Source organism: Ambystoma mexicanum, chromosome 2p (genome assembly GCF_040938575.1).
Source record: "Ambystoma mexicanum isolate Mex_15411 chromosome 2p, UKY_AmexF1_1, whole genome shotgun sequence".
Lineage (NCBI taxonomy): Eukaryota > Metazoa > Chordata > Amphibia > Caudata > Ambystomatidae > Ambystoma > Ambystoma mexicanum.
The window spans coordinates 1,231,270,751-1,231,284,600 of NC_090923.1; positions in this window are offsets into that span (position 1 = coordinate 1,231,270,751).

Genomic DNA, 13,850 nt, shown 5'->3' on the forward strand with positions numbered 1-13,850 from the left:
ATGGTATTGGAGGCGGGGCCAGCCAAAACCATGGTATTGGAGGCAGGGCCAGCCAAAACCATGGTATTGGAGGCGGGGCCTGCCAAAACCATGGTATTGGAGGCGGCGCCTGCCAAAACCATGGTATTGGAGGCGGGGCCTGTCAAAACCATGGTATTGGAGGCGGGGCCTGCCAAAACCATGGTATTGGAGGCGGGGCCTGCCAAAACCATGGTATAAAACCATGGTATTGGAGGCGGGGCCTGCCAAAACCATGGTATTGGAGGCGGGGCCAGCCAAAACCATGGTATTGGAGGCGGGGCCAGCCAAAACCATGGTATTGGAGGCAGGGCCAGCCAAAACCATGGTATTGGAGGCGGGGCCAGCCTAAACCATGGTATTGGAGGCGGGGCCAAAAAAAACATGATATTGGAGGCGGGGCCAGCCAAAACCATGTAACTGGAGGCGAGCCAGCCAAAACCATGGTATTGGAGGCGGGGCCTACCAAAACCATGGTATTGGAGGCGGGGCCATCAAAAACCATGATATTGGAGGCGGGGCCATCAAAACCATGATATTGGAGGCGGGGCCAGCCAAAACCATGTAACTGGAGGCGGGGCCTGCCAAAACCATGGTATTGGAGGCGGGGCCAGCCAAAACCATGGTATTGGAGGCGGGGCCTGCCAAAACCATGGTATTGGAGGCGGGGCCTGCCAAAACCATGGTATTGGAGGCGGGGCCAGCCAAAACCATGATATTGGAGGCGGGGCCATCAAAAACCATGGTATTGTAGGCGGGGCCAGCCAAAACCATGATATAAAACCATGGTATTGGAGGCGGGGCCAGCCAAAACCATGGTATTGGAGGCGGGGCCAGCCAAAACCATGGTATTGGAGGCGGGGCCAGCCAAAACCATGATATTGGAGGCGGGGCCAGCCAAAACCATGTAACTGGAGGCGGGGCCAGCCAAAACCATGGAACTGGAGGCGGGGCCTGCCAAAACCATGGTATTGGAGGGGGGCCATTCAAAACCATGGTTTTGGAGGCGGGTCATTCAAAACCATGGTATTGGAGGCGGGGTCATTCAAAACCATGGTATTGGAGGCGGGGCCAGCCAAAACCATGGTATTGGAGGCGGGGCCAGCCAAAACCATGGTATTGGAGGCGGGGCCATCAAAAACCATGAAATTGGAGGCGGGGCCAAAAAAAACCATGATATTGGAGGCGGGGCCAGCCAAAACCATGGTATTTGAGGCGGGGCCAGCGAAAACCATGGTATTGGAGGCGGGGCCATCAAAAACCATGGTATTGGAGGCGGGGCCAAAAAAAACTATGATATTGGAGGCGGGGCCAGCGAAAACCATGGTATTGGAGGCGGGGCCATCGAAAACCATGGTATTGGAGGCGGGGCCTTCAAAAACCATGGTATTGGAGGCGGGGCCATCAAAAACCATGGTATTGGAGGCGGGGCCTACCAAAACCATGGTATTGGAGGCGGGGCCATCAAAAACCATGGTATTGGAGGCGGGGCCTGCCAAAACCATGGTATAGGAGGCGGGGCCTGCCAAAACCATGGAATTGGAGGCGGGGCCTGCCAAGACCATGGTATTGGAGGCGGGGCCTGCCAAAACCATGGTATTGGAGGCGGGGCCAGCCAAGGAGGGTATTGGAGGCGGGCCTGCCAAAACCATGGTATTGGAGGCGGGGCCTGCCAACAAAACCATGGTATTGGAGGCGGGGCCTGCCAAAACCATGGTATTGGAGGCGGGGCCAGCCAAAACCATGGTATTGGAGGCGGGGCCAGCCAAAACCATGGAACTGGAGGCGGGGCCAGCCAAAACCATGGTATTGGAGGCGGGGCCAGCCAAAACCATGTTATTGGAGGGTATTGGAGGCGGGGCCTGCCAAAACCATGGTATTGGAGGCGGGGCCTGCCAAAACCATGGTATTGGAGGCGGGGCCAGCCAAGGAGGGTATTGGAGGCGGGGCCTGCCAAAACGAGGGTATTGGAGGCGGGGCCTGCCAAAACCATGGTATTGGAGGCGGGGCCTGCCAAAACCATGGTATTGGAGGCGGGGCCAGCCAAAACCATGGAACTGGAGGCAGGGCCAGCCAAAACCATGGTATTGGAGGCGAGGCCAGCCAAAACCATGTAACTGGAGGCGGGGCCGGCCAAAACCATGGTATTGGAGGCGGGTCATTCAAAACCATGGTATTGGGGGCGGGGCCTACCAAAACCATGGTATTGGAGGCGGGGCCTACCAAAACCATGGTATTGGAGGCGGGGCCTACCAAAACCATGGTATTGGAGGCGGGGCCTTCCAAAACCATTGTATTGGAGGCAGGGCCTACCAAAACCATGGTATTGGAGGCGGGGCCATCAAAAACCATGATATTGGAGGCGGGGCCAGCCAAAACCATGTAACTGGAGGCGGGGCCAGCCAAAACCATGGTATTGGTGGCGGGGCCAGCCAAAACCATCGTATTGGAGGCCAAAACCATGGTATTGGGTGCGGGGCCTGCCAAAACCATGGTATTGGAGGCGGGGCCTACCAAAACCATGGTATTGGAGGCGGGGCCTACCAAAACCATGGTGTTGGAGGCGGGGCCTACCAAAACCATGGTATTGGAGGAGGGGCCAGCCAAAACCATGGTATTGGAGGCGGGGCTAGCCAAAACCATGGTATTGGAGGCGGGGCTAGCCAAAACCATGGTATTGGAGGCGGGGCCAGCAGGCGGGGCCAGCTAATTGGAGGCAGGGCCAGCCAAAACCATGGTATTGGAGGCGGGGCCAGCCTAAACCATGGTATTGGAGGCGGGGCCAGCCAAAACCATGGTATTGGAGGCAGGGCCAGCCAAAACCATGGTATTGGAGGCGGGGCCTGCCAAAACCATGGTATTGGAGGCGGGGCCTGCCAAAACCATGATATAAAACCATGGTATTGGAGGTGGGGCCAGCCATAACTATGGTATTAAACCATGGTATTGGAGGCGGGCCTGCCAAAACCATGATATTGGAGGCGGGGCCAGCCAAAACCATGTAACTGGAGGCGGGGCCAGCCAAAACCATGGTATTGGAGGCGGGGCCAGTCAAAACCATGGTATTGGGGGCGGGTCATTTAAAACCATGGTATTGGAGGCGGGGCCAGCCAAAACCATGGTATTGGAGGCCAAAACCATGGTATTGGGTGCGGGGCCTACCAAAACCATGGTATTGGAGGCGGGGCCTACCAAAACCATGGTATTGGAGGCGGGGCCAGCCAAAACCATGGTATTGGAGGCGGGGCTAGCCAAAACCATGGTATTGGAGGCGGGCCAGCCAGGCCGGGCCAGCTAATTGGAGGCGGGGCCAGCCAAAACCATGGTATTGGAGGCGGGGCCAGCCAAAACCATGATATTGGAGGCAGGGCCAGCCAAAACCATGTAACTGGAGGCGTGGCCGGCCAAAACCATGTAACTGGAGGCGGGGCCAAAAAAAAACATGATATTGGAGGCGGGGCCAGCCAAAACCATGTAACTGGAGGCGGGGCCAGCCAAAACCATGGTATTGGAGGCGGGGCCAGTCAAAACCATGGTATTGGGGGCGGGTCTTTCAAAACAATGGTATTGGAGGCGGGGCCAGCCAAAACCATGGTATTGGAGGCGGGGCCAGCCAAAACCATGGTATTGGAGGCGGGGCCAAAAAAAAACACGATATTGGAGGCGGGGCCTACCAAAACCATGGTATTGGAGGCGGGGCCTACCAAAACCATGGTATTGGAGGCGGGGCCTACCAAACCCATGGTATTGGAGGCGGGGCCATCAAAAACCATGATATTGGAGGCGGGGCCAGCCAAAACCATGGTATTGGAGGCGTGGCCAGCCAAAACCATGGTATTGGAGGCGGGGCCAGCCAAAACCATGGTATTGGAGGCGGGGCCAGCCAAAACCATGGTATTGGGTGCGGGACCTGCCAAAACCATGGTATTGGAGGCGGGGCCTACCAAAACCATGGTATTGGAGGCGGGGCCTGCCAAAACCATGGTATTGGAGGCGGGGCCAGGCAAAACCATGGTATTGGAGGCGGGGCCAGCCAAAACCATGGTATTGGAGGCGGGGCCAGCCAAAACCATGGTATTGGAGGCGGGGCCTGCCAAAACCATGGTATTGGAGGCGGGGCCAGTCAAAACCATGGTATTGGGGGCGGGTCATTTAAAACCATGGTATTGGAGGCGGGGCCAGCCAAAACCATGGTATTGGAGGCGGGGCCAGCCTAAACCATGGTATTGGAGGCAGGGCCAAAAAAAACATGATATTGGAGGCGGGGCCAGCCAAAACCATGTAACTGGAGGCGGGGCCAGCCAAAACCATGGTATTGGAGGCGGGGCCTACCAAAACCATGGTATTGGAGGCGGGGCCTTCCAAAACCATGGTATTGGAGGCGGGGCCTACCAAAACCATGGTATTGGAGGCGGGGCCATCAAAAACCATGATATTGGAGGCGGGGCCATCAAAAACCATGATATTGGAGGCGGGGCCAGCCAAAACCATGTAACTGGAGGCGGGGCCAGCCAAAACCATGGTATTGGAGGCGGGGCCAGCCAAAACCATGGTATTGGAGGCCAAAACCATGGTATTGGGTGCGGGGCCTACCAAAACCATGGTATTGGAGGCGGGGCCTACCAAAACCATGGTATTGGAGGCGGGGCCTACCAAAACCATGGTATTGGAGGCGGGGCCAGCCAAAACCATGGTATTGGAGGCGGGGCTAGCCAAAACCATGGTATTGGAGGCGGGGCCAGCCAAAACCATGGTATTGGAGGCGGGGCCAGCCAAAACCATGGTATTGGAGGCGGGGCCAGCCATAACCATGATATAAAACCATGGTATTGGAGACAGGGCCAGCCATAACCATGGTATTGGAGGCGGGCCTGCCAAAACCATGGTATTGGAGGCGGCACCATCCAAAACCATGGTATTGGAGGCGGGGCCAGCCAAAACCATGGTATTGGAGGCGGGGCCAGCCAAAACCATGGCATTGGAGGCGGGGCCAGCCAAAACCGTGTTATTGGAGGCGGGGCCAGCCAAAACCATGGAACTGGAGGCGGGGCCAGCCAAAACCATGGAACTGGAGGCGGGGCCAGCCAAAACCATGGTATTGGAGGCGGGCCAGCCAAAACCATGGTATTGGGGGCGGGGCCTGCCAAAACCATGGTATTGGAGGCGGGGCCTGCCAAAACCATGGTATTGGAGGCGGGGCCTGCCAAAACCATGGTATTGGAGGCGGGGCCAGCCAAAACCATGGTATTGGAGGCGGGGCCAGCCAAAACCATGGTATTGGAGGCGGGGCCAGCCAAAACCATGGTATTGGAGGCGGGGCCAGCCAAAACCATGGTATTGGAGGGTATTGGAGGCGGGGCCAGCCAAAACCATGGTATTGGAGGCGGGGCCATCAAAAACCATGATATTGGAGGCGGGGCCAGCCAAAACCATGGTATTGGATGCGGGGCCTGCCAAAACCATGGTATTGGAGGCGGGGCCTGCCAAAACCATGGTATTGGAGGCGGGGCCTGCCAAAACCATGGTATTGGAGGCGGGGCCAGCCAAAACCATGGTATTCGAGGCGGGGCCAGCCAAAACCATGGTATTGGAGGCGGGGCCAGCCAAAACCATCGAACTGGAGGCGGGGCCAGCCAAAACCATGGTATTGGAGGCGGGGCCAGCCAAAACTATGGCATTGGAGGCAGGGCCTGCCAAAACCATGGAACTGGAGGCGGGGTGTTAGGGAGAATTCTCTGTTTAGGCTGAATTTCCTAACCTAGTGAGTCCCCCAGCAGCTTTGCTGGATTTTTGGGGTTTATTTTTTTCTCCTGTCAAGAGTGAGACTCTTTTACCCTCACTCTTGGACATGATTTGAGTGTGTTTCTTTGGATCTAGATGTAGATGTGTTTAATGGGCTATGGGGTCTTTTACTCCATAGGGTTTCATGTGTTTTTGCGATGTGTGTTACACAGCACCCTCCGTGCAGTAACACAGGGGTGTCATAGTGACCCCCCAGTATAGACTCCATACCCTGGGACTGACTACTGTCTCCCAGGGCATGTAAAGTCACCATTGACTTTACTAGTCTTAAATTCTGAACAGAACCAGTACAAACCATCATATTGTGGGCGTACTGGCTGGGGCAATTCGATTGCCGCAGGGTCTGTTAGTCGAGGGGGCACGTCTCCATTCCCCCTGATCGAGTTTTGGCTGGTGGCAGTGGATAGTACTTTTTATATTCAAACGTGAATATTTTCCTATGGGATTTCCCATTGTTTTAGGCTACTATCTTTATTTAATTATTTAAGGTAGCCTCGAACATACCGCCTGTTTATTTAATTAATATTAATTCTCCGGTTGGTATTTTTTGCCAAAACTTGATTCTAAAATGGCGTTTGTGTTCTCTTCTGTGACTCCAACCCAAGTTGAGCCCTTTGTTCCACTTTTTGGCGGGCTTCTCCACAGAAGCCCTCCAAAGTGGAGCCACTATGTCTGGGGTACTTAGGAGGGGTGGAGGGGAATGTAGGCACCCTGGACTGAGTTGTCTAGGCAACTCAAGTCGCACTCCGTCCTGATTGGCCCAAGTGGTGAGCCGGCCGGCTCACCACTTAGCATGTTTGAGTGACAGCTAGGCTGAGTGAATGGGGTTTGCTGCATAAAAGCAGGGCTTTGGGGACTGGAACTTCAGAAGTCGCCACAGGACCTAAGAATCCGACGAGGGAGAAGCTGAGCCGACCTGCCACGACACCACGACCGGTGGAGCCCTGCTGGACCGTCTCACCACTTTTCCCAATGACAGAGGAGATCTCCCGCCGGAGAGTCTTCTTCCTTTGACTGGTGGGGATAACCAGTTTCACCGTCTTTTCACTTTCCTGACGTATCTCGTGGCCGCCTTGCCCGTGCTAAGCACCCCGGCAACCGGGATACCACGTTTTACCACGACTGCGAGATAAAGGTACCACCTTTTACCGGAAAACTCTGCGGCTGGTTTCTGCCCTGGTAGTGCAACGACCTGCATCTTTCCTCCACGTCGAGATCTTCTCTTCCCCTGGACGACGACGCAACTTGCAACCACTACCAAGAACAACTGCCACCGCTGGAGGATCCTTCCCACTTAAGGTACCGTGTCCCGCCTGGCTTCCCTTGCAACCGACTGTACGGGGTAGATTTAGCCCCCGGCTTTCAAACCTGGGTTAGCCTGGGACACCTTGGCTAAACTTTTCTAAGCCTCTCTAAACTCTTTTCTGAACCCTCTGCAAGACTTTCTAAGCCTAGTGTAACTGTGTGATCTTGGGCGCATTTGTGCTCTGCTCTCTCTAAGAGTGGGCCCAGCCTTTGGACTTTGGCTCACCAGTGACTTTTTGCTCTCTGCCTTGCTAATAGTGTTCCTGAATCGTAGAGTGGTGTAATCCTGCATATTCTGTCTTTTTCCCTCCCTTTTTCACAACCTTAGTAGAGTGCAATCTAGTTAAGCGCTCACCTCTGTATGACAATAAGTGGTGTCTTACTGTGATTTTCTAATAAGGGAAAAAGGGGTGTATATACCATAATAGTAACTGTGTTTAGAATATTTTACAATAAAAGTGCTGGATTGTTTCAACTGTGTGTTTATAAATAAATAATTATATACTTTGATACCAAAGCTCTGGTCAGTGTTTGCTTGTATTATTGTATCTGAGTGCCTATTGAGTATACTTTGCATACTGCCTAACTCTTCTTGAGGGAAGTCTGACTGCTCAGCCACAGCTACCAGGTAAATCTGGGTGGTACAGACGGCTACCAAGTGGGTTTACTGCTAACACCTGTAGTCTTAAATCTTTTGCGGTGGTCCCTAAGGGAACTGCACAGGTTTCTGCCTAACACGGGGCCAGCCAAAACCATGGTATTGGAGGCGGGGCCAGCCAAAACCATGGTATTGGAGGCGGGGCCAGCCAAAACCATGTAACTGGAGGCGGGGCCAGCCAAAACCATGGTATTGGAGGCGGGGCCTGCCAAAACCATGGTATTGGAGGCGGGGCCAGCCAAAACCATGATATTGGAGGCGGGGCCAGCCAAAACCATGGTATTGGAGGCGGGGCCAGCCAAAACCATGGTATTGGAGGCGGGGCCAGCCAAAACCATGGTATTGGAGGCGGGGCTAGCCAAAACCATGGTATTGGAGGCGGGGCCAGCTAATTGGAGGCGGGGCCAGCCAAAACCATGGTATTGGAGGCAGGGCCAGCCAAAACCATGGTATTGGAGGCGGGGCCTGCCAAAACCATGGTATTGGAGGCGGGGCCTGCCAAAACCATGGTATTGGAGGCGGGGCCAGTCAAAACCATGGTATTGGGGGCGGGTCATTTAAAACCATGGTATTGGAGGCGGGGCCAGCCAAAACCATGGTATTGGAGGCGGGGCCAGCCTAAACCATGGTATTGGAGGCGGGGCCAAAAAAAACATGATATTGGAGGCGGGGCCAGCCAAAACCATGTAACTGGAGGCGAGCCAGCCAAAACCATGGTATTGGAGGCGGGGCCTACCAAAACCATGGTATTGGAGGCGGAGCCATCAAAAACCATGATATTGGAGGCGGGGCCATCAAAACCATGATATTGGAGGCGGGGCCAGCCAAAACCATGTAACTGGAGGCGGGGCCAGCCAAAACCATGGTATTGGAGGCGGGGCTAGCCGAAACCATGGTATTGGAGGCGGGGCTAGCCAAAACCATGGTATTGGAGGCGGGGCCAGCTAATTGGAGGCGGGGCCAGCCAAAACCATGGTATTGGAGGCGGGGCCAGCCAAAACCATGGTATTGGAGGCAGGGCCAGCCAAAACCATGGTATTGGAGGCGGGGCCTGCCAAAACCATGGTATTGGAGGCGGGGCCTGCCAAAACCATGGTATTGGAGGCGGGGCCAGCCAAAACTATGGTATTGGAGGCGGGGCCAGCCAAAACCATGGTATTGGAGGCGGGGCCTGCCAAAACCATGGTATTGGAGGCGGGGCCTGCCAAAACCATGGTATTGGAGGCGGGGCCCGCCAAAACCATGCCAGCCAAAACCATGGTATTGGAGGCGGGGCCAGCCAAAACCATGGTATTGGAGGCGGGGCTAGCCGAAACCATGGTATTGGAGGCGGGGCTAGCCAAAACCATGGTATTGGAGGCGGGGCCAGCCAGGCGGGGCCAGCTAATTGGAGGCGGGGCCAGCCAAAACCATGTAACTGGAGGCGGGGCCAGCCAAAACCATGGTATTGGAGGCGGGGCTAGCCGAAACCATGGTATTGGAGGCGGGGCTAGCCAAAACCATGGTATTGGAGGCGGGGCCAGCCAGGCGGGGCCAGCTAATTGGAGGCGGGGCCAGCCAAAACCATGGTATTGGAGGCGGGGCCAGCCAAAACCATGGTATTGGAGGCAGGGCCAGCCAAAACCATGGTATTGGAGGCGGGGCCTGCCAAAACCATGGTATTGGAGGCGGGGCCTGCCAAAACCATGGTATTGGAGGCGGGGCCAGCCAAAACTATGGTATTGGAGGCGGGGCCAGCCAAAACCATGGTATTGGAGGCGGGGCCTGCCAAAACCATGGTATTGGAGGCGGGGCCTGCCAAAACCATGGTATTGGAGGCGGGGCCCGCCAAAACCATGCCAGCCAAAACCATGGTATTGGAGGCGGGGCCAGCCAAAACCATGGTATTGGAGGCGGGGCCAGCCAAAACCATGGTATTGGGTGCAGGGCCTGCCAAAACCATGGTATTGGAGGCGGGGCCTACCAAAACCATGGTATTGGAGGCGGGGCCTGCCAAAACCATGGTATTGGAGGCGGGGCCAGGCAAAACCATGGTATTGGAGGCGGGGCCAGCCAAAACCATGGTATTGGAGGCGGGGCCAGCCAAAACCATGGTATTGGAGGCGGGGCCAGCCAAAACCATGGTATTGGAGGCGGGGCTAGCTAAAACCATGGTATTGGAGGCGGGGCCAGCTAATTGGAGGCGGGGCCAGCCAAAACCATGGTATTGGAGGCGGGGCCAGCCAAAACCATGGTATTGGAGGCGGGGCCAGCCAAAACCATGGTATTGGAGGCGGGGCCTGCCAAAACCATGGTATTGGAGGCGGGGCCTGCCAAAACCATGGTATTGGAGGCGGGGCCAGTCAAAACCATGGTATTGGGGGCCGGTCATTTAAAACCATGGTATTGGAGGCGGGGCCAGCCAAAACCATGGTATTGGAGGCGGGGCCAGCCTAAACCATGGTATTGGAGGCGGGGCCAAAAAAAACATGATATTGGAGGCGGGGCCAGCCAAAACCATGTAACTGGAGGCGGGGCCAGCCAAAACCATGGTATTGGAGGCGGGGCCTACCAAAACCATGGTATTGGAGGCAGGGCCTACCAAAACCATGGTATTGGAGGCGGGGCCATCAAAAACCATGATATTGGAGGCGGGGCCATCAAAAACCATGATATTGGAGGCGGGGCCAGCCAAAACCATGTAACTGGAGGCGGGGCCAGCCAAAACCATGGTATTGGAGGCGGGGCCTACCAAAACCATGGTATTGGAGGTGGGGCCAGCCAAAACCATGGTATTGGAGGCGGGGCTAGCCGAAACCATGGTATTGGAGGCGGGGCTAGCCAAAACCATGTTATTGGAGGCGGGGCCAGCCAGGCGGGGCCAGCTAATTGGAGGCGGGGCCAGCCAAAACCATGGTATTGGAGGCGGGGCCAGCCAAAACCATGGTATTGGAGGCAGGGCCAAAACCATGGTATTGGAGGCGGGGCCTGCCAAAACCATGGTATTGGAGGCGGGGCCTGCCAAAACCATGGTATTGGAGGCGGGGCCAGCCAAAACCATGGTATAAAACCATGGTATTGGAGGCGGGGCCAGCCAAAACCATGGTATTGGAGGCAGGGCCAGCCAAAACCATGGTATTGGAGGCGGGGCCAGCCAAAACCATGGTATTGGAGGCGGGGCCTGCCAAAACCATGATATAAAACCATGGTATTGGAGGTGGGGCCAGCCATAACCATGGTATTAAACCATGGTATTGGAGGCGGGCCTGCCAAAACCATGGTATTGGAGGCGGGGCCAGCCAAAACCATGGTATTGGAGGCGGGGCCAGCCAAAACCATGGTATTGGAGGCGGGGCCTGCCAAAACCATGGTATTGGAGGCGGGGCCTGCCAAAACCATGGTATTGGAGGCGGGGCCCGCCAAAACCATGGAACTGGAGGCGGGGCCAGCCAAAACCATGGTATTGGAGGCGGGGCCAGCCAAAACCATGATATTGGAGGCGGGGCCATCAAAAACCATGGTATTGTAGGCGGGGCCAGCCAAAACCATGATATAAAACCATGGTATTGGAGGCGGGGCCAGCCAAAACCATGGTATTGGAGGCGGGGCCAGCCAAAACCATGGTATTGGAGGCGGGGCCAGCCAAAACCATGATATTGGAGGCGGGGCCAGCCAAAACCATGGTATTGGAGGCGGGGCCAGCCAAAACCATGGTATTGGAGGCGGGGCCAGCCAAAACCATGGTATTGGAGGCGGGGCTAGCCAAAACCATGGTATTGGAGGCGGGGAAAACCATGGTATTGGAGGCGGGGCCAGCCAAAACCATGGTATTGGAGGCGGGGCCTGCCAAAACCATGGTATTGGAGGCGGGGCCTGCCAAAACCATGGTATTGGAGGCGGGGCCAGTCAAAACCATGGTATTGGGGGCGGGTCATTTAAAACCATGGTATTGGAGGCGGGGCCAGCCAAAACCATGCTATTGGAGGCGGGGCCAGCCTAAACCATGGTATTGGAGGCGGGGCCAAAAAAAACATGATATTGGAGGCGGGGCCAGCCAAAACCATGTAACTGGAGGCGAGCCAGCCAAAACCATGGTATTGGAGGCGGGGCCTACCAAAACCATGGTATTGGAGGCGGGGCCATCAAAAACCATGATATTGGAGGCGGGGCCATCAAAACCATGATATTGGAGGCGGGGCCAGCCAAAACCATGTAACTGGAGGCGGGGCCAGCCAAAACCATGGTATTGGAGGCGGGGCTAGCCGAAACCATGGTATTGGAGGCGGGGCTAGCCAAAACCATGGTATTGGAGGCGGGGCCAGCCAGGCGGGGCCAGCTAATTGGAGGCGGGGCCAGCCAAAACCATGGTATTGGAGGCGGGGCCAGCCAAAACCATGGTATTGGAGGCAGGGCCAGCCAAAACCATGGTATTGGAGGCGGGGCCTGCCAAAACCATGGTATTGGAGGCGGGGCCAGCCTAAACCATGGTATTGGAGGCGGGGCCAGCCAAAACCATGGTATTGGAGGCAGGGCCAGCCAAAACCATGGTATTGGAGGCGGGGCCAGCCAAAACCATGGTATTGGAGGCGGGGCCTGCCAAAACCATGATATAAAACCATGGTATTGGAGGTGGGGCCAGCCATAACCATGGTATTAAACCATGGTATTGGAGGCGGGCCTGCCAAAACCATGGTATTGGAGGCGGGGCCAGCCAAAACCATGGTATTGGAGGCGGGGCCAGCCAAAACCATGGTTTTGGAGGCGGGGCCAGCCAAAACCGTGATATTGGAGGCGGGGCAAGCCAAAACCATGATATTGGAGGCGGGGCCAGCCAAAACCATGGTATTGGAGGCGGGGTCTACCAAAACCATGGTATTGGAGGCGGGCCCTGCCAAAACCATGGTATTGGAGGGGGGGCCATTCAAAACCATGGTATTGGAGGCGGGTCATTCAAAACCATAGTATTGGAGGCGGGGCCAGCCAAAACCATGGTATTGGAGGCGGGGCCTGCCAAAACCATGGTATAGGAGCCGGGGCCTGCCAAAACCATGGAATTGGAGGCGGGGCCTGCCAAAACCATGGTATTGGAGGCAGGGCCTGCCACAACCATGGTATTGGAGGCGGGGCCAGCCAAAACCATGGTATTGGAGGCGGGGCCTGCCAAAACCATGGTATTGGAGGCGGGGCCTGCCAAAACCATGGTATTGGAGGCGGGGCCTGCCAAAACCATGGTATTGGAGGCGGGGCCAGCCAAAACCATGATATTGGAGGCGGGGCCATCAAAAACCATGGTATTGTAGGCGGGGCCAGCCAAAACCATGATATAAAACCATGGTATTGGAGGCGGGGCCAGCCAAAACCATGGTATTGGAGGCGGGGCCAGCCAAAACCATGGTATTGGAGGCGGGGCCAGCCAAAACCATGATATTGGAGGCGGGGCCAGCCAAAACCATGTAACTGGAGGCGAGGCCAGCCAAAACCATGGAACTGGAGGCGGGGCCTGCCAAAACCATGGTATTGGAGGGGGGCCATTCAAAACCATGGTTTTGGAGGCGGGTCATTCAAAACCATGGTATTGGAGGCGGGGCCAGCCAAAACCATGGTATTGGAGGCGGGGCCAGCCAAAACAATGGTATTGGAGGCGGGGCCATCAAAAACCATGAAATTGGAGGCGGGGCCAAAAAAAACCATGATATTGGAGGCGGGGCCAGCCAAAACCATGGTATTTGAGGCGGGGCCAGCGAAAACCATGGTATTGGAGGCGGGGCCATCAAAAACCATGGTATTGGAGGCGGGGCCAAAAAAAACTATGATATTGGAGGCGGGGCCAGCGAAAACCATGGTATTGGAGGCGGGGCCATCGAAAACCATGGTATTGGAGGCGGGGCCATCAAAAACCATGGTATTGGAGGCGGGGCCATCAAAAACCATGGTATTGGAGGCGGGGCCTACCAAAACCATGGTATTGGAGGCGGGGCCATCAAAAACCATGGTATAGGAGGCGGGGCCTGCCAAAACCATGGAATTGGAGGCGTGGCCTGCCAAAACCATGGTATTGGAGGCGGGGCCTGCCAAAACCATGGTATTG